Genomic DNA, 18,949 nt, shown 5'->3' with positions numbered 1-18,949 from the left:
TCCTCCTGACCGTGGCTTGAAGACAGCCACCTCCAGTCCAGGAGCAGAAGGCCAACACTGGCGTCCCCTTGCTGTTTGTGCAAAACTCTTGCAGGATAAGCTTTTCTCCACCTCTCTTCCTGCTGCACCATCCCCAGCGGAAACAGTACAGACCTGGTAGTGGTCCGCTGTGCTTCCTCACGCAAATCGGGAAGCTCTTTGGTTTGAGATGGTACTGGAGAACAGTCTTCCCAGCGGCGAGAGCTCCGGAATCGCAGACAGCCTGCAATGCCTGATCCCCTCAGCAGGGAACTACTGGAAACAGGACAGAGAGCAGCCGTTCCGCACTCACCACAACTTGTCTCCTGCTGGCCAAGGCTGTGCCATCTGCTGAAGAGAGAAGAGCATTTCTCTCCAGCCACTCTCCAGCCTTCGGGTGCCAGTTCAAAGGCAACAGCAGTAAATGTGACAGCATGTAATTAACTGGGAATGGATACCCGTGTGAACCCAGCGGACAGGGGTGAACATAAGATGCTGGCAGAATTCTTCTCACCTCATTCTGAGCAGATGGCACCAGATTAGCTTTTTTTTTTTTTTTTTTTTTTTTTAACCTTTTAAATAATGAAGCAGCAACCTGGCTAAAATAGCCCCATCTGGATCACATAATCCTAATCTTCCACAGGGTTAAGTGCAGGTTGTCTCACCATGGGCTGAGGTAAGCGCGTGGTCCCTGGCACACAAATTGCATGGCTGGAAATCAATTCTGTTAAGTGACTTCATTTCCACGCATGTTAAATCCGGGGTTAGAATTGCTCCCTTCTAGCCAAAGACCTTTGACCAGAAACCTAAACTAGTGGATGTTCCACTGCTGCCTGTTTTTTACCGTTAACAGTTCTTTCCCCACTCAACAAGTCTGCAACAGGCTGAAAGAACAAGAAAGACCCTTACTCTAAATTTAGTTGAAATCACATTTGCCCATCCTTGAAGCTGGTCCTAGGCTTGCAAGAGGTCGGCTCAGAGAGCACGTTGTGGACTGTTCTCTGTTTCTACTCAGCAGCTTGTCCAGCTACTTAATTTCATATAGTGGGATGCCCTGGGGATTTGAGTCTAAGACCTGAGCCTTCCAGTTCCTCCTTCCAGCCTCTGCAGGACCAGGCTGTGAAAGGCTGTGGCTACCAAGATAGGAAGGGACTTAAGGATGATGCAGTAAAGTCTGAATAAAATTAGTGGGATTGAATAAAGCACAGAGAGGTTTACACTATCAGGAATTATATCCTATTAGACTACAGGATAATCCCAAGAGAGGTGGCAGAATGCAGCAGACAGTTTAAACCAAATTGCTTATACAAGCTTGTGAATACCGAAAGATAAAAGGCAGCAGGTAAATTAATTAAAAATCCATAATTCAGACATGCCTTGATATGCCTGTTACTGTCCCTGGAATTCATAAGGAGAGAGAACTGTGCAAAGCAAATGGAGTAGCACAAGGGCAAGGCTACTAGCCTGGCATCTGATTATGTCAGTTAATTTAAGCCAAAGACACTGCAACACAGAAAACATTCCAGAAAACAAAAGTCTTATCTGAACAAGTAATTTTTCACCTTTTTTTATGATTGCGTTTATCAGACAATCTGTGAAATAAAGTTCACCTCACATCTCCTCATGAAGACTTGGTATCTGCTGAAATGAAAGCAATTAATTGAGACCTTTTACAGAGAGTCACATTACTTTCTGTCATGCATCATTGAGTTAATTATTTAATGACATATAAATCCTAACAGTTCAAAAGGTCTGGGGCTGTGCTGGAACCATATTGCAAAGCTGTCTTTCATCTATCTCTTCTCACGAAGAGTAACTTCCACTTTCTTGTGAAGAAGGAGCTATCTCTTTGAAATATTGTTGTGGCAGCCATCAAAAGGTGTGACATGAAATGTTTATTCGCACAAAGATACCAGATATTAAATGAAATGAAACATATGTGATTGCCTGTTTGTTTGTGATTCCCCTGTTAAACCCTAAAGACATTTTCCTATCACTCTTTCTTGTTGGATTAGCTGTTGAATAATATGAGTCTGTTTGATGTAGTGTGCTAGTTTCATTAGATATTATTTCTCATTAAGGAAATATCACAAATTAATTTGTAAAAAGACTGAACATTTTGTTAATGCTTTGGATTTATTTGGTATCTTTTATGTAGGAATCTTGGAGTGCTCTGCAGAACTGAATTAATTAATGATGAAGTTGCATTTTCTATCATACAAGTGTGATCTTGGCACCTTTGGGACTACAGCTTTTTGTTTGTCCTTTAAACAGGGTGTGTGGACCCACTCCAGGCAGATGCTGGGCACCTTCATCACTGAATGACGCAGGAGCTTGCTGACTGTTTCATGGCCTTGGGCACCGCATGTTTTCATCTCAGCGTAAGTGTACTGACCCTTATCATGCAGACTCTTTCTAGGGACACTTTCTGAGCCATTTTTCTAAGTTCTTTCGCTACCCAGAAATGTCGCCTTTTTGTGAATAGCTAGACCACTGTGAGGGTATGGTTTCTGCTAAGCCTACCTGTTGCAGTGATGCAAGACTGCTGAGGAAGCGGACTGGAAACAGTTGAAGTCCTAGCTCCCAAAGTAATAGTAAATGCCCAGTACTCAGAAGTGCCATATCAGCTCTGTACCCTTGGTCTGAACGCTGCCATGCGAGTACTTTCCCCTTCTGTCCCTAATTATGAAAGATGCCTTGTGAACAGTTTGCTTGGGCCCTTTGGCCCGTGTTGTTACGCTTTGCTAAGTGTGTGAACAAGATCTGCTAACAAACTGAGCCCACAGGTTGAGGTTAGGCTTGACTTCGCTTCTAGTGAGAGAGAGGTGCTCTGAGCTGCGAGCAGCGTGTCTCGTATCCTGCTGCCGAAAAAAAGTGGAAAAGCACATGTGGTCAGTATGAATTTCCCTGAGATAATTTTCCTTCAGCTGACTCTGGCTTCTTCTTATTTGTAGCCATTTTGTGAATGGGATCGAATGCCTCTGTTTCACGAAAAAGAAATGGCTGTTTCTCAAACCCTTACTCCAAAGGCTAGAATCAATCATTCTTCATTGTAGACCAAGCTTTATAATGCGTAAATTACCTTGTGTCCGTTACAATCAGTTAAAAATCTAGCATAGATATATCCGCTGTGGCTGGGGAAATTTGAACACATTTGCAAACATCCCTTGTCTGCAACTGAAACAATAGGCTGAGCACAGCTGCCTGGAAACAGCTCAGCCACCAGTGAACAGCTGCAGCTTTTGCGTTGCCTGCTTTTCTGAGAGATGACATCTGTGAAGGTACTGTGGCAGGGCATCCAGGCAGTTTTATGTGAGGAGAATACCCTCTACATCGAAATGATGCGTAAAAGCCCAGGCACCTTTAGGAGCTGCTCTGGACCTTTACCAAAAAAGTTAAACGTGTTCTGGAGATCTGTTGAGGCCATGTTGTTCTGTCTTGCGTGATCTTGGTAGCTCATCTGTTTTGGAGCCACAGAGGCACTTCAATACACAGGTTGCGTGCGATGGAAATTGAAGATGAGATGGGAAATCAGCCAAACAGCCAAAGTTTCCATATGAAAAGCACCCGCAATTTCAAATGCCCACCAGAGCAGGATTTTTTCTAGTGCCAGGAGTGTGTGCTTACATGGGGGTAAAATAATGAGAGAAATGGCACTTGGAAGAGGCTGGCCCTGATTCTTTTCCGACTTGCGTCAACCCCTGTGCTGGAGCACACGTATTGCTCTGGGAAGGATGACTCCAGCCACACAGCATTAGTGTGTCAGGGAACCAAGCCCACTGTTCTGGCGTACAGGGACTCCTCGGTTCACGACATTTCTGCAGTGCATTTTAGCAAAGAGGTATTGCAGCCTTGGGGGGGGGGGGGGGGGGGGGGCTCTGAAAAGCCTTCTTTTTAGGGACCGTTCTGCATGCACGTCAGCTGGCATTTCTGTTCCCTTTGCTAACTGTGCTGCAGAGGCCCTCCACACGAAAAGAGGAGCTGTTCATAATTTCTGCAAAATCTACTCCCTCCTCCCTTCCCTACCCATCTAAAACACGGGCTTTCCACAGCAGCTGGAATCATAAAGTACTGGAGAAGAGTCTGATTTGCCTCAAGTGTCTCACTCAGGTCAAGACTTGGGAGAGACAGTGAGAATCCAGGAAGACATGCAAGATTTTTGTAGGTCATTTGTACCTACTTGAAAATGACAAACCACACAGGTATACCTGCACAAATGAATGGGTAAAAAAAGGGAAAAAATCTTTCGTGGCTTATGAAAGACAAAGATGCCACCTGTGATTCAAAAAATCTTTTAAATGCCTGGCTCTGGTTGCTGTGAGATTGTGTTGGTGAGAGGTACGCTTGCCCTCTGGTTATACTTTTTCCTTCATGTTTTGTTTTACCAACTCTTGAGAGAAAGTATCTTTGGCAAAGTTGATTTTTAGTGGTATTTGGTAAGGGTCTGTGGACAAATTGAACCCTTCTTCTTCCACTAGAAATGCTAGCAAATCTCTCACAGTCTTCAACAGAAGTATCACGCTTTAACCCTTGCTCAGAAAACTGAGGCAGTGATTGCCACACCAGGACTGATTTTACAATAGAACATTTTCCAGGGCATGTTTTTTAATAAAAATACATTTCCAAGGACCCCTGCTACTAAAGAGATCAAAGAAAAAGCTTAGCTGATACAAAGGCAGTTGAAGACACACATGTAAAAATGAATATGTACAGAAATTAGCAAGGAGAGCAAGGACTACTCTGAAAATAATTCATATGCCTGATAAAACAAGAGCTGTGCAGTTTTAGTAATTATTCCTAAAGCGGTTTTTAGGAAATACCCTTTTGTACCTACTTGCTTTCTGATTCCTTGTTTCAGCCACAGCTAACAGGTTCTCTTTGGTTTCCTTTCCTCAGGGAAGGGGCTGTAATTGAAAGAAACAGGAGAATGAATTAAATAGATCCACTTTGAAAGTGAATTGTAGCTTTTCAGGTTTCCCAAACTTGTACAAGCTGCCCATGAGATAAAGCTTTTGCATCTGTGGCCAGGAGAACCACCTCCAATACATTTCAGCCACACTTTTTAAATTAAGTGTCTTAAAGATTCCATTTATATTCTGTCAGGCAGTTTCTGGGTGTTAATTAAATACTGCCTGATTATGGAAAACATATTTATGGGGATATGAGACCTGCTGATGCCTCTAGGTGTATTTTATAACACATCCTACTTAGAAATAATTTTTTTGCATTGATTTTCTGTACTCTTTTTTTCACTTATTTTAAGAATATTATCATGAAAAGAAAGATAGTTCATTCTTAGAAGTTTTCCTGACATAACTTCTAAATTCTCTGCTTCTTTGTGGATGAGTAGGAGACCACAGTTAGAAATATTTAGACTGTGGAAATCTAGCAATTGCAATGTAAGAAGAGAACCATGAACATTTTCTGATCTTCTGATTTGTGGGGCTAGACACACATTTTGCTATGAACAACTGTATTTTTATTGTGAGTGCCAGCACGTTAAGAGTTAAAACCTGACAGAGAGGATTAGAGATACGGTGGCTCAAAATATTCGCAAAACCTCCTTGTGGCTTCCCTGTAGGAAAAGCATTCACATAAATGCAACGAGCGTGTGTAGAATTCTGGCAATTTATCCTGAGAATATAACTCCTATGATGGCCACTGTGATGCTTCACTGTCAGTAACTGAGATAACTAGCTCTTCTTTTAAAGCTTCTGCATAATTTCTGTCTGTCTGTGGGTAGAGAGGGAGTCTTTGCGTGGCTGATCTTATAGCGGGCTCCTGGCTTCGTGTTGTGCTGAACTAGTGATGCTGCTCATGCTGGACCAGTATGCGAGATCCTTGCACAGCCCAACCCTAAGGAGTCTGTCTAAATAGTACTGTGTGATATACCACACCAAGGCCCTCCAGATCTGACTCATACGTCGGAAGTCCAACATAGCCCCAACATTTTGCTTGAAACTATTAGGACTGAGATTAGGAACACACTCCAAAAGAACAGGAGTGACAAACGAGTATGACCAATAGATCAAATACAGCTCTTTTATGCTGGCACTTGCTCGAGAAAAAGCTAGATGAACAACTTGACTTTGCAAAAAGCATCAAAGGTCATCAGAGACACAGTTTAATGTTGTATCAAAGGAAGCGTGACCTCTTCCATAAGCACAGGTTTCTTGAATGTCACGTTGCACTGCAGATGGCCTGGTTCTGGGTCTAGATGAGTGGTGCAACCGACTGAGTAACAGAGACAACTTGATATATCATCATTTGGCTTTTATTTAATACACAATAACATTGCCTCTAAGCCTAAATTAATTGCACAGTAGTACATATGAGTCACTTAATTGTAATTGTTATTACCTTAATTTCTACAATTACAGTGGATAAACAACGGCACTTCATTTTCCAAGTGATGTGGTTTACATTTATAGCATGTTTTCTTTCTACCTTGTGCATTTCTCATAGCAATTCTCCACAAAACTTACATAATGTAAATTCTCCCTAGCAGAGGATTATGGAGCATTTTAATACATTGTGTTAAGCACTTCCCCTTCACTGTGGCCACCTCCTGGGTGGGACATGGTGACTGATTAACACCAACCTGCCCTACTAGGCACCAACTTCAGCTAGCACCTGAAGAACCAATGTCAGTACTTTACGCTCTCTTGTCTTCTTTTAGTGGCTGTACCCCACAGAGAGGTTTATAAATCCACTGTGCCGCTACAGTTACAGCTTTTCCAGACATTGTCCTTTTTATTATTTTTTTTTTTAACTTTGAATGGCAAATACGTATTTTATAGATTTCCTGGTCCTGGATTTGGTTCTAGTAGATTATTGAGCCAGGAGCGGTGTTTCCTTGCGACTGAATGAGACAACGCCTTTCCAGCAGCAGAGCTCTAGAGATGCATCAAGCTGCTGCACACATGCAGATCTATAAGAGAAGAGTTCACTAATAACTTTAATTCCTGTACTCTCCCTTCAAGCTACAATCCTTTTAATTACAGGCCTGTAACATTTTTCAGTAGTCCTCGCTTCCCAGCAAATAGTTTGCCTAATAGTAGCTGTATTGATGGACCCATCTACCAGAGCAGAGAAAGAACCAAAGCTCATAGATTTAAAACGAATGGAGTGTTTACCTGTACATCATTTTAATGGATGGTGAAATTCATTCTCATGATAAACCCATAAATGTCACTTTCTGTCTGCCACAGCAAAATACTTGTGTAACGAATGGCATGCTGCATTAATACCCAACAAGAGGATGTTCAAAGCAGCTTGACTTGCATTACACACGCTAATAAAGGCTCAACCTGGGATTTTTATTCATTCCGTTGGCTCAGGGAGCAGCAGAAACACATGGGTGGAGGTACAGCAACAAGGAAGATGAATGATACAAAGGCAAATATAAACCAGTCTGGCTTCCCAGAAATAATATCTCTTTGTTGAGCTTGGGTTTATTCCAAGTGCTCTGGTAGAAACAATTTTATTATTTTTTTTTTACCTGTAGCTCCCTCTTCAATTTCTACACCACCCACTGTCAGTTTGCTCAGCTAGCCTGTGCTCCAAGAAAACTCTGAGGCTGCTCAGTTTCTTACATTCATCAGTGGAAACAGTCACATCTCTGAAATCCCAGTGTCCAGGGAGGCAGCGAAATCAAAGCCCTCAGACTGACACAAGTGTGCATGAAAGAAGAAACACAGCCCTTTGTTTCTTTACATCCTGATTTGCCACAGTCTTTTAGGACTGCAGCATTGTCTTTGTGCATGTCTGCAAAGTACTTTGAACACCGTGGGCACTGTGCAAACAGTAAGCATCAAAACATATTCAGCCTTCCTTTTGCTTTCCAGTTTGTGGGTGTACATTCTGTCCAGGAACATCTTTTCTCCGTTTCCCTTGACTGGATTGCCCTGAATTGTGCAGTGGTACAGGTGTGAAAGCAGCAGCACTGCTCGCTCATCAGCCTCTCCCAGGCTCAGGGGCTGGCGTGCAAACAGCAGAGCTGCTGCTCGTAGGGAAACGACCACAATCCCTGTGCCAGTACTCAGCTCTCTTTATGTCTCCCTCCTTTTAAATAAATGCTGTCGGCCTCACAAGTCTGTACTTAGGTCTTGATAGAGGCCTGTGCAATTTCAGAAGGCTGAAACCAAAAGAATTCTTTAGAATTAAAAAGGCTTCTTTAGCAATAACTCAAAACCTATGTAGTTCTATAGACATCAGGTCCTTTGTATACCACTAAATCATCCACTAGACTTTAATAGAGAATAATGTTTCATATAAGGGACTATAAAAGTAGGTTCAAAATGTAGAGAAAAATATCCTCTCTCTCTCTATGTCTCGCATTTCCTATAAGCAGCTGTCTTCTTGGTATTTTTGATGTACTTATTACCCTGTGATGGAAAGGACTGGATGTTTCATGAGCTATAAACAGTTCCACCACCACTTTGTGTCTGAGGCTCATCCTAAGACAGAAGTCCTGTGAAAGCTCAGGAAAGGTTTTCACTAAAGATGCCTACCTAAAGAGAACGCTCGCCCTTTGTTGCCTCCAGCCTTTCTTTCCCTGGCAAAGCAGGTGACAAATTGGGCATGGGGATGGATTAGGAGTCCCGAAGTGTGGGTGCCCAAACTAATCAGAGTGCAATGCTTTCCTGTTACTCAGTAAAGGATTAGAACCCAGGAGAAGTTTAACAGGACCAGCGTGACTGAGTTGAATCACTGAATTCATAGAAAGCTCCCTCCTCCCATCCCCTGCCAATTTTCTGTTATACCTTTGGTTTTGTCTTTCCTTACTTTGGTTTACTTTCAACTCCCCTGTACCTAAACTTTGAAAAGGCAGGTCTCCTCCTATTCCAAAATGCTGCAGCTCGCTTTCCCAGACCTGCTCAGCTCTGTCAGTCAGTCTAAATAGTTAACTGGGCCTGGATGGACTATTTGCTAATTAGAGTTTTCTGTGTTGGAGAAATGTTCCTTAATTTGCATCTTCCGATATAAATATTCCCTGGATACCAGAGCTTAAAGCTACCAACCCTTTCACAAGAAGCTGCTAAGGACAGAGCTTGTGTAAATGCAGAGTAGTTTTCTCCTGCTTGCCAATTCCCATGACCAATGGCCATCTTTCTCAGCCTTGGCTACAGCTCAGATGGCCCCAGACGCATCTGAAAGGGCAATGTTGCTCAGTATTTGGTTGGAGTCGTATCTCAGGTCTCCATCAGAAAGCCAAGAGCATCTGTTAATCTCTTCAGCACTGTCATTGGATCAGGACATATGGCAATTGACAGCCCCTCAGCGGAGATGCCATCCGAAGCGTTCATCTGCTGCTGCTATTTTCTCTTGCTGAGCTGTTGTGCGAATATGTTTAAGGCAAATACCCATGCTCCACTCTGATGGACTCTCTATCTTTTGATGTGAGGAGAGTGGTAATTCCATAGTGTTATTTCAAGAAAGCTGGTTCTCTGTATTTAAGAGCTTTGAATTGTGAAGAGAAAGGGAAAATATAATCTTCTTACATTATCGTTGAAGGCATCAACTAATCCTGCTGCAAAAGGTGTGATTTGCTGATCGGAAGGAAAATATTTCTGCTGTATGGGAATACATATTGCCAGCTAATGAATGCTGGTTCCCTAGTTCCTTGAATGCTTATCTGTGTCTGATAAATTCCATATCCCTGCCTAGTTAATACAGAATCCCCACACAGCAAATGCTATATCCCCTTCTCAAAATATTTTCTTTTTTTTTCACTGCTGCCTAAATTCAGCCTGTGTAAAACCAACAAACATTATAATGATGCTGGGATATAAACGTGCTGCACATCAGACAAGAGGTGGTGCAGTCAGGTGGGCTAATCATCAGACCGTCAAGGGTCACACACTCAGTTTTTCATTTTGCTGCTGACTTGACCTGGTGCCTTAGGCAAATCACTTCACCTCTTTCTGCTTCATGTTCTACCCATAGGGGAAATAAATAGCAGCATATCCAGCTTTGCCCCACTCCTTTTAAAAACAGAAAAGGAGAAAAGATCTGGAAAGAAACATCTAGGCATAGCTGTGTGGCGGTGATCTTTATCTGCCTTCTTGTCCATGGCAGGATGAGGGAAAGCCTAACTGTTGATTCCTCATTTTTGCAGAGAGACACCCCAGCGAGTGAGCCACGAGGTGACACTCAGTTGTGCGAACTCCCCGGAGAGGAAGAGGGATGTGAGCAAGGCTAGTGAGCTTCTGGGAAAAAGGATTTATGGTGGAAAGGAGGACAAGAGGTGGAAAGAGGTGCCAGTTTGCTGACAGTGTGATTTTTTCCCCCATTATATGTCTTGCTACTATTGCAGGTGCATATTGGCTAGATTTACCTTGCTGCTATGTGTTTACAACACTTCCGTCTACGGACGTGCAGCAAGTTGGCTCTGCTGGTAACACGTGCTGCTTCCCTTTCCTAGTGTCCCAGATTTTTGTACAGACATCAACCGTTCTCTGGGCCTTGAGCGCTCAGTTCCGCAGCGGCTTCAAAAAAGTGTTCCATGATTTGGATAAGGAAAAATCTGAGCTAAAATGCTGGGGGATGGCTAAAATGCTATTAATAGAAATGGAGTTCCAGGTTTGGTGCAGGTTGTGCAGAAATGTGAGTCAAAGAATGCCTGTAGAGGTGTGTGGGCTGGGGACAATAACAGAGGATTGAGTTCCAGGAAAAGGAGGTTTCACAAGCAGAAGGTACACACAGGCAAGATGAATGCATAGGGACTATTGCTTGGAAGGTCAGAGGAGCTGAAACATATAATATGCAAATAAGAAATATTATATTAAGAAGCCTGAGGCTCATAGGGAACAACAGTTCTGCGACAATAGCTAGAATTGTCTTAGACACGTGGGTTGACCATCACCAAGTGCAAAGACACAACCAGCTTCTGACATTGCTGTCAGTAGACTTGGATTTTGCAGCCAGCTGGCAGCAGAGGGTAAGTCTCTACTTTAACATTTATTTTGTGCCAGTGTTTTGCAGTGCATCTGAGTGATTGCAGCACTATTTGAAAATGAACAAAATTATTTTGGATTTCCCATTCCTTATCTTTTTTTTTTTTTTTTTCCCTTAATGACTTGCTTTTAGTTAATGAAACATCTTGCTGCTAAGGAAAGAAAAGAATAGACCATGATTTCCAGCCAAATGTGTATGTGTTTGCCAGTGCCTGTCAGCAAAATATCCCATTAAAGTTTGTGCATGGATCTGGGCACAGGCAGCTGATTGCAGGATCAGTACCTGAGACTCTTCACTTGACTAGCCTTCTGTGTGTGTGAGCTGGAATTCGAATTTGGGGCTTACTTCTTGGCTTTTTACCAAGATGTGTGAAAGTGTTGATTACCGTCAGTAATCTGGGTGGGCATGCCAGGAGCTGAGCTAAGAACGCACGGAGAGGAAATCAAACTTTCTATAGCTTGGACTGCACACCTCCATCTTCTGTGGGTTGGACACAGATGACTTGTGTAATCCTGTTTGAAAAGTGGGTAGCAGTTGTGACTTTAAAATAACACCTCCTTTGTTAGCTTTTGTGGGTTTTTTTAAAGTTTTTTTATCCCATACGTGGGGAGAAAAAGGGGAAAGAATGCCTTTGAATAGCAACTGTGTCTTGGAAACAATTTTAAGATCCCTTTAAATATAAGCTACAGCATATTTCTAGACAGTATGAACTGCTATTATATTAAAAAATGTAGCAGTGGTGTTTTATGAAGGGGAAACATTTTTAATGCAAAAGTAGTGCTATTGTAAAGTGAGTTGCTTTTATGAAATGGATGGAGTGCTTTTATTAAAAAAGACCATTTGGGAGGGAAAACTGGGGCTGTATTTCTGTCCTACAGTGTAAGGCAAATCTGCATTTCCCCCCACCCCTTTTTTTGAAAAGCAGGGGCTAGGGTCTGATTATGTGGTGATCATTTGGCTTTTCTGTGGAGCGAGTTTGGGCTCTGGCTGCACGCACAGGTGCTCTGCCGTTTTACATGAACAGGAGGAGAGTAGCTGCTGACAAAGGGAAGCTGTTTTTTGGCCCAAACGTAGACCGACCTTGTGGAAAACTGTGCTTATGCAAAGTTTGCATTTAGGATAATCGTAAAGTCTTCCCCTTCTGCTCTGCTGTGCAGAAATTGCTGTGACAGCAAGTACCCAGGACTCCCGGGTAAGGAGGAGAGCAATCAAACGTCAAATACATAGCCACCACCTCTCTCTGGGAACCGCTCTGTGTCACCATTGCTGGGGTCATTACCAGCGTTCTGGTAGCAAAGGAGTTTGTATCAGCCCTGAAGGGGGAAGCAGCCTCGTGGTGGCCCAGACCCTGAGCCACACAAGTCGATATCATTGCTGATAGTCATCTGGCAATGAAGCCAGCACTGCATTCTGCCTGCAAGAGCCATGAGGCCAGATGCTTTCAATTCAGGCACAGAAATTTGCTATCCTTGCTATTGCACAGGAGGAGAAAGCTGCACAGCAGGTGGTTGGTGCAGTTAAGGTGGTTGGCTGCAGCTCCCAGTCTTAGCCACACAGTCATCCTTCCTGCCAAAGGTGTGCTTCTGCTTCAGGAGAGGAAAGCATCACCCCTGTTTGGCCTTCAGCAGGCGTGCCAGCTTAGTACATCTCCACAAGAGGATTGGCAACGTAAACACTGTGTAATTCGGTTAAGTAAAAGAGAAGGCGAACTCATCATAATAGCTCAAAATAAGAAACCCAAAACCAACAACCACCCCGAAAACAACAAATAACAGCTGCTTTTTGCAGGAGCAGCAACGGCCAATTTTCCTTCTCATAAAAGAAAGCAATGATGTGTGTCTCGGAGCGTGCTGCAGCTGCAGCCATCTCTCCAAGCACAGCTCTAAGCAAGTTTCCGGAACAATATGATAGATTGTATCTGCATAATCAGAAGAATGCAGGATCCTAACCCCGCCGAACTGCTAACAGGCAATAAAGCCAGGGCACGAACACGCTCACCCCATAAAGCACCTAATCAGTTACCTTCATATTTACACAAGCGCACTGCTTATGCGTATATTTTTGGTTGAGTATAATGCATTTGTGCCTTTTTGAGAGTTGGGGTTGGAACTGTTCTACCCAAAGCTAGGGGGATGTATACTACTTCTCTCCTGTTTCCTGAGAGCACTCCACTGTTCCCAGCTACATTTCTGTCACTTGAGACCAGCCTGCTGAACTGGGATTCGTAATACTGGGTTCTCATCTGCATCACCTGCACAGTTTTTCTCATTAAAAGCTCTTGTTCCTGGAATTGTATTATTTTCCCAGAATCTGTGTGCTCCTTTCTCTTCCCCACCCCTTGTCCCCCGTAGTGAGTGTCACATCTTCATGGTTTGGGGCAGAGGGAAAAACCTTGGAAATGCACACTCAAAAGATAAAAAAAAAAAATAAAAAATCCAATGCCAGGAAAATATTTTTTTTAAGTGCACTTTGTTGCATGAAGTTGTGAGTGTAGAAATAACTGTGTAGCTATTGTACGGAAATGTGACGCAGATCCAGGCTGACTCAGAAGGATCTCAAAGACAAACTGTGGGTGGCATAGGACCAAAGACAGATTTAATCTTTGTTTCCAGAGGTGAAATTCTGAAATTCCTCCTTTTCTAAAGTACTACCTTGGCTCATCTTGGAGTGTGCAGTGGCTTGGTCTATGTCCTAGAGAGATGTTCCCAGAGAGGTCAGTTTTACCAGTCCTGTGACTGACAGGTGTTACTTCCATGGTTCTGTTATTTATTCCAGGAACTTTGTGTTACTGAGCAGAGAAAGTGAAACCACCAGACCTTTCCTGTCATCATCCCCAACACATTCCACGTGGGAACTCAGTCTCCATGATCATCTCGGTTTCCAGCAGCCAGTACTGCTGCAGTCAGCGTGTGCAAGGAGCCTGGGCTGTCGGAAAGCACCTTGTCTGCGACGAGCCCAGCAACACGTGCCGGGGCAGTGTTACACACATCCCCTAAACACTGTACACATGTACACAGCACAATTGGCAGGATCTGAACCCTCCAGAAAACCCATGTCTGGCAATTCCCTGACAAGGAGCGCAGGAGAGAAAGGACACTCAGGCGCCCAAGGAAATAACTGCTGAATATACACGATCTCTCCTGACTTAAACAGCTGTGTGCTGTTGCTGCAGTCATATCACTTGTATTTCTCCCTGTCCCAGTGTCTTACAGTTTCAACAAACATTGCAAGAGTCATGAAGTATCTTTTTTCCCTCCACAAGTCTGTTTCTAGCACTCTGCAGGTATATGAATTTCTCATCTTTCCGCTCAAATTCAGAACGTAGTTATGTGTAATAGTTCTGTAGATCAACTGGTTGCAGACAGAGTGTGCTTCAGGTTCAGTTTCTATAATTGCTGGAGTTGAAAGGCAAAGGAAAAAACTCCCAAGTGTTTGTTTTGTCTTTAATCATGCCTTTACAAAGTCAGTTTTGTGACTCCCTGGGGTTTAGCTGGGTATTTTTGCATATCTAAGAGAGGGCTTGTTGCCTTCCCTCTTCCCTCTCCATTATTTGCCTATTCCTTTGTGTCAGGTCCAGCTTAAGTTGTGAGCATTCTCTGGGCTGTGGTGATAATTATATTTATTCCTTTGAGACGGTTTTGATTTGGTTTGCGCATGAGACAGGACCTCTGAGATCCTGCTGTCTTTGGCCCTCTGATAGCTTTTGAACCATTTGCAAATTTCAAACAAATTTCTCCAGAGTGTGTCAGTCTCAAAGAGAACTCAAAGTGAATGTTATTTTTATTACCCAAAGGGACTGGGCAGAATCCTATATTTCTATAGGCTTCATAAACACAGGTGGGTAAAGAAAAGACTCTGTTAATCCCACTACTGGGGGCTGCACTGGAAGGTCACCCTTATTAGAAACCAGGATCTGCGTGGGAGATGTTGCAAATGTCCCAAGAACAGGAAAAGCTGCTTTGTGAGCGTGCATCTCGCTGAACAACAGTGCCTAAACCCTGATCCATTTCTGTACAAAATTCAGATTTCTCTGGTTCCGCTGCTTGCAGAGTGACTGGAGCGTTAATAGGCTTATATATTTAGCATATATCTTGACATGGTATTCCTTTCACTGTTTAGGCAATGTAACTGACATCACATTATTTGTTTTCCCCTGCCCTGAGAAAGGAGTACCTGAGGACTGGAAGTAGTACAATTTTGCTGCGTTTCAAATAGAAAAAGCAATAGCCAAGAAACACACCTTGTGGTTGTTTGGGAGGTGCTGAACACTCTGATCTCTCTTCCCTTTCTGGAGACAGAGATGTGTTTTGGGTGCACGATTCAAGTTAACTCAATGTTTTAGTCTCTTTCCCATCCAAATGAGCCGGTACAGCGTACCCTCTGGGATTAGCACGGATGACCTCATGTCTGGAGGAGCACAGTGCACCCTGTTTGTCTGCTTCCGCCAGGAACAAACGCACTTTCTGCATGTTTTGAGATTTGATTTTCAGTGGTGCTCTGTCCTAAGAATCTTCATCTAAGAAAAAGATGTGCAGAGCCTTATAAATCCAGTTTTCAAGGGATCAGGAGGGTCCCAGTTTCCAGCGTGAGAAGAAGGTAGGCTCTGGGTATAGAAAAATTAAATTTAAATACTCTGTTCCTTTTAAACACACATCTAAACCAGTGAGATATCTCGCTGAAGAATGCTGGAACGTCAGTTGATCAGCTCTTTCACCACCTTTCAGTAAACTCTGAGGGTAGACAAAAGGCCTCTTGCAGTGTGAGCTGGGAAGGGACCTGCACCCTTCCGCCCCCAGCTAGCCTTGCAACACAAGGGCAGTCATTGCGCTTCTCTGTCAAAAACTCTTAATTCCTAATTTAGGAGGTAATTCTAGTGCAAATTAACACGCCTTGCAGATAGAATTAGAGTCTATGTGATGATTTGGAAAATACAATCAATTTCCTCCAATTGTTTGTACATGTCAGATCTCTCCAATAATGAAGAATTTACTCCTCGTGCATGAATACAAACAATGAGCTATTAGCCATGCGAGATGAGAGAGCCCGTCAGAAACAACAATCCCAAGATGCGATGTGCTACATTTGAACATCCGTGAGGCTGTGCCCAGGTCTGTGCTGTAGCTTTTCGTGCAGCAAATCCTGCCGTGTGCGGAGGCTGGAGGTTTGAAGCGCTGAGTGTGTGACGACGGTGACTCCTCCTAGTTAGGGGATAAAAACCTACTCCCCTGTCCAAAATGGTGGGGGAGGAGGGTGAAGGGAAGGCTCTCAATCCTGCTGGCCCATCAGGGAGGAGAACCCAATGCTGGGTTCTGGGTGGCGCTGCCTCTGAAAGGGGGATCATCTCCTACCCCTGGCAGTGAGCTCTGCTCTCGCAGCCTGGCTGGAGTGGCCCTGTTACCCAGCCACGGGCTTCCCCACAGCTCCCGTGTCCTCGAACACTTGCTCTGCCTCTGGGATGTGTAAAGAGTGCCACCGTGCATCATCTTTTGAAGTCCCATTTGGGACTTCGCCAATGCAACCATTATTAAAAGTGTAGGTATGGTTTCTCTGCTGCAGTAATACATTTTTTGAGATTTTGGCCTGTGTGGAAGACAGACTGGATCTTCAGCCGGTTCGAAGAGCTGTGGACTATTTCTCAATATGGTGATTTACATCAGCAGAGAGCGTGTCCGGTACTCCTACCTCTTTTAGAGCTCTTACAGACTATCCCTTTGTTCCACATCCATCCAAGGCTCATTAGAAGGTAAATGGAGAGTGACTGTTGATCTAATCCTTAATTTCTGGTCTTTTCATGGTCTGATCTAAACAGCTTTTTAGGAAGCAAACAATATGCATATTTCATGAAATTCATTTCAATATCTGTTTAATTGTGAATGCTTTCTGTGAGGCTGTGAGATGCTTACTGCTCCTTGTAAATTATTTCAGCAAACAAACAGGGAAACTGAGAAACTGATAATGAATTTCTGAGTACTAAGCCTTCTTCAGCCTCCTCCTGCTCTCCCTCTTCCCTTAGAAACTAGCTCTTTTGCCCGGGTCCAGGAGCATAAGTCTGACAGCCAGACCCCCTGATTTCTTTCCAGCACAATTTCAGGTCTGATTTTTGGCTTTGGCCAGTTTCTAGCCCTCTTTCTGTCTGATACTTCCCCATAGTTACTGCATCTCCAGAGTTAGGAGGGTAAGTCGGTCATGTAAAAGCTCATTCTTGTAACATACTGAACTGCTTGCTGCCTGCAACCCGCAGTACTTGCTGTTGTTTCCAAAAGGGCGGTTTGGCCGGTCAGTTCTTTAAGTCAAGTGACAGGGAGAAAAAAAAGAAATCTCAGGTCTTACTGTCTTTCCCAAGTCCCAGGCAGTTACTGCGCAGACTTCCTGCCACGCTGGAAGTGTTGGTAGTATGACAGCTTGTAAAACGTGCTCAACCATCCTCCTGTTCAGAGACAACGCGGAGGAATCTTGGCTATGCCAGAAAAAGGCCATTCCCAGAAAAAGGTTCCCTTTAATCCCCATGATGCCTAGCAGGGGCCCATGCTGGCTTCTGGGGCTGGAAGCCAGGATGCAGAGATCGACTCTGTGCTGAATCCAGGTAGGAGATTCCTCTGGCTGTGAATTACTTCGGCATGCAGATGTTTAAGCATATGTATCCTATCGCTGGGACCAGCCTTAATGCTGTGGGAAATGTATGAGATGGTAAAACCTACATTATCTGGGATTTAGGCTGTTTGCTTTGCAGAACAAGGGATTAGAGAATAGAAAGCTGAAATGACCATCTGTCTGCAGAAAAAGGATCCTGTGAATTAAAATTTCCATGGTCATTCTCCCTAATCTGCTTGACTTTATTTGATACCTTCTATCAGAGCTGATGTCCTTGTGCCCTAAACCGTAACGTAGTTCATTTTCCATACATGGAAGTTTCCTTCTACTTGTCTTTCTTACAAGGACTTGCAAGGTATCAGTAGAAAGCATTTACTTATCTGTTGCTCTTGGAGTTTCCTATTGTTTGCAGCCCTATATAATCTTAGTGCTTCCAGCATCTTCTGTCTTCAAAGAATGACAGCTGTGAGTGTGCACCTGGTTTTTCTATTGCTTCTACATCTAGTATTGAAATGCAATTGCCTCTGGGGTGGAATGACTCACGCTGTTGAACCGTATCACTACACAATAGCTTAGATCGGGAAGTAAGTAGTAATACAGTGTACTTACATACTAGTGTTGTCAATTTTTGCAATGTGATTGTGGATCTAATGGTATTTGATGTTTCTCTGTAGAGCTCTGTTCCTGGAATCATAGGAACCTTGAGCTTTTGTTTTTAAATAAGCTTCTAGGCCTTGTGGCTATTGAGAAGAAATCAGGAATTGCATTAAAAGTGTAGCCTACAGGTTCAGAATCCAGAACGCTGAAACTCCCAAGTTTATTAATTATAAATCTCATTATTTTTAAGAGCAAATTACTTTTTCCTTTAAATAGCAGAGACATAATACCTGCAAAGAGCCAGCAGATCCTCAGTTCTGTGGTGGAGCTGTGCACTGTAAAATGCAGAGGCCTCTGCTCACCTAACATAACTGATACAGGGATGCTTCGAATCTGAATGAAATAAAATTCTTTGTTTCTAAACCTTTCCTTGCTCTTGTTCTTTGGTGGATGTGGTTCTGAAAACAGAGAGCCTGCCTGTAGGAGCTTGATTCTGGGTGTCTTCAGCCAGACAAAGGGGCTGCTGAGCGCTTATCAGTGCTGGTGAAATGGCTTGCGGTTGTGCTGGTGTTAGCATGTGCTCTCCAGAGGCTCACAGGTGTCTTCAGAGTAAAACACACAAAATAGATTGGGTTCTCACCCTTGTGCAGGCTGTCTTGCAGCATAAGAGCTTGAGGGTTTTTTTTTCTGTACTGTGTGTTTTTCTTTTCTTTTCTTTCTTTCTTTCTCTTTTTTTTTTTTTTTGTTGGTTTTTTTTTTTTTTAAAGCACAAATCAGCATCTCC

This window comes from Falco punctatus, assembly GCF_963210335.1.
Source record: "Falco punctatus genome assembly, chromosome: 16".
NCBI classification, from domain to species: Eukaryota; Metazoa; Chordata; class Aves; order Falconiformes; family Falconidae; genus Falco; species Falco punctatus.
This window is presented reverse-complemented; position numbering follows the sequence as displayed.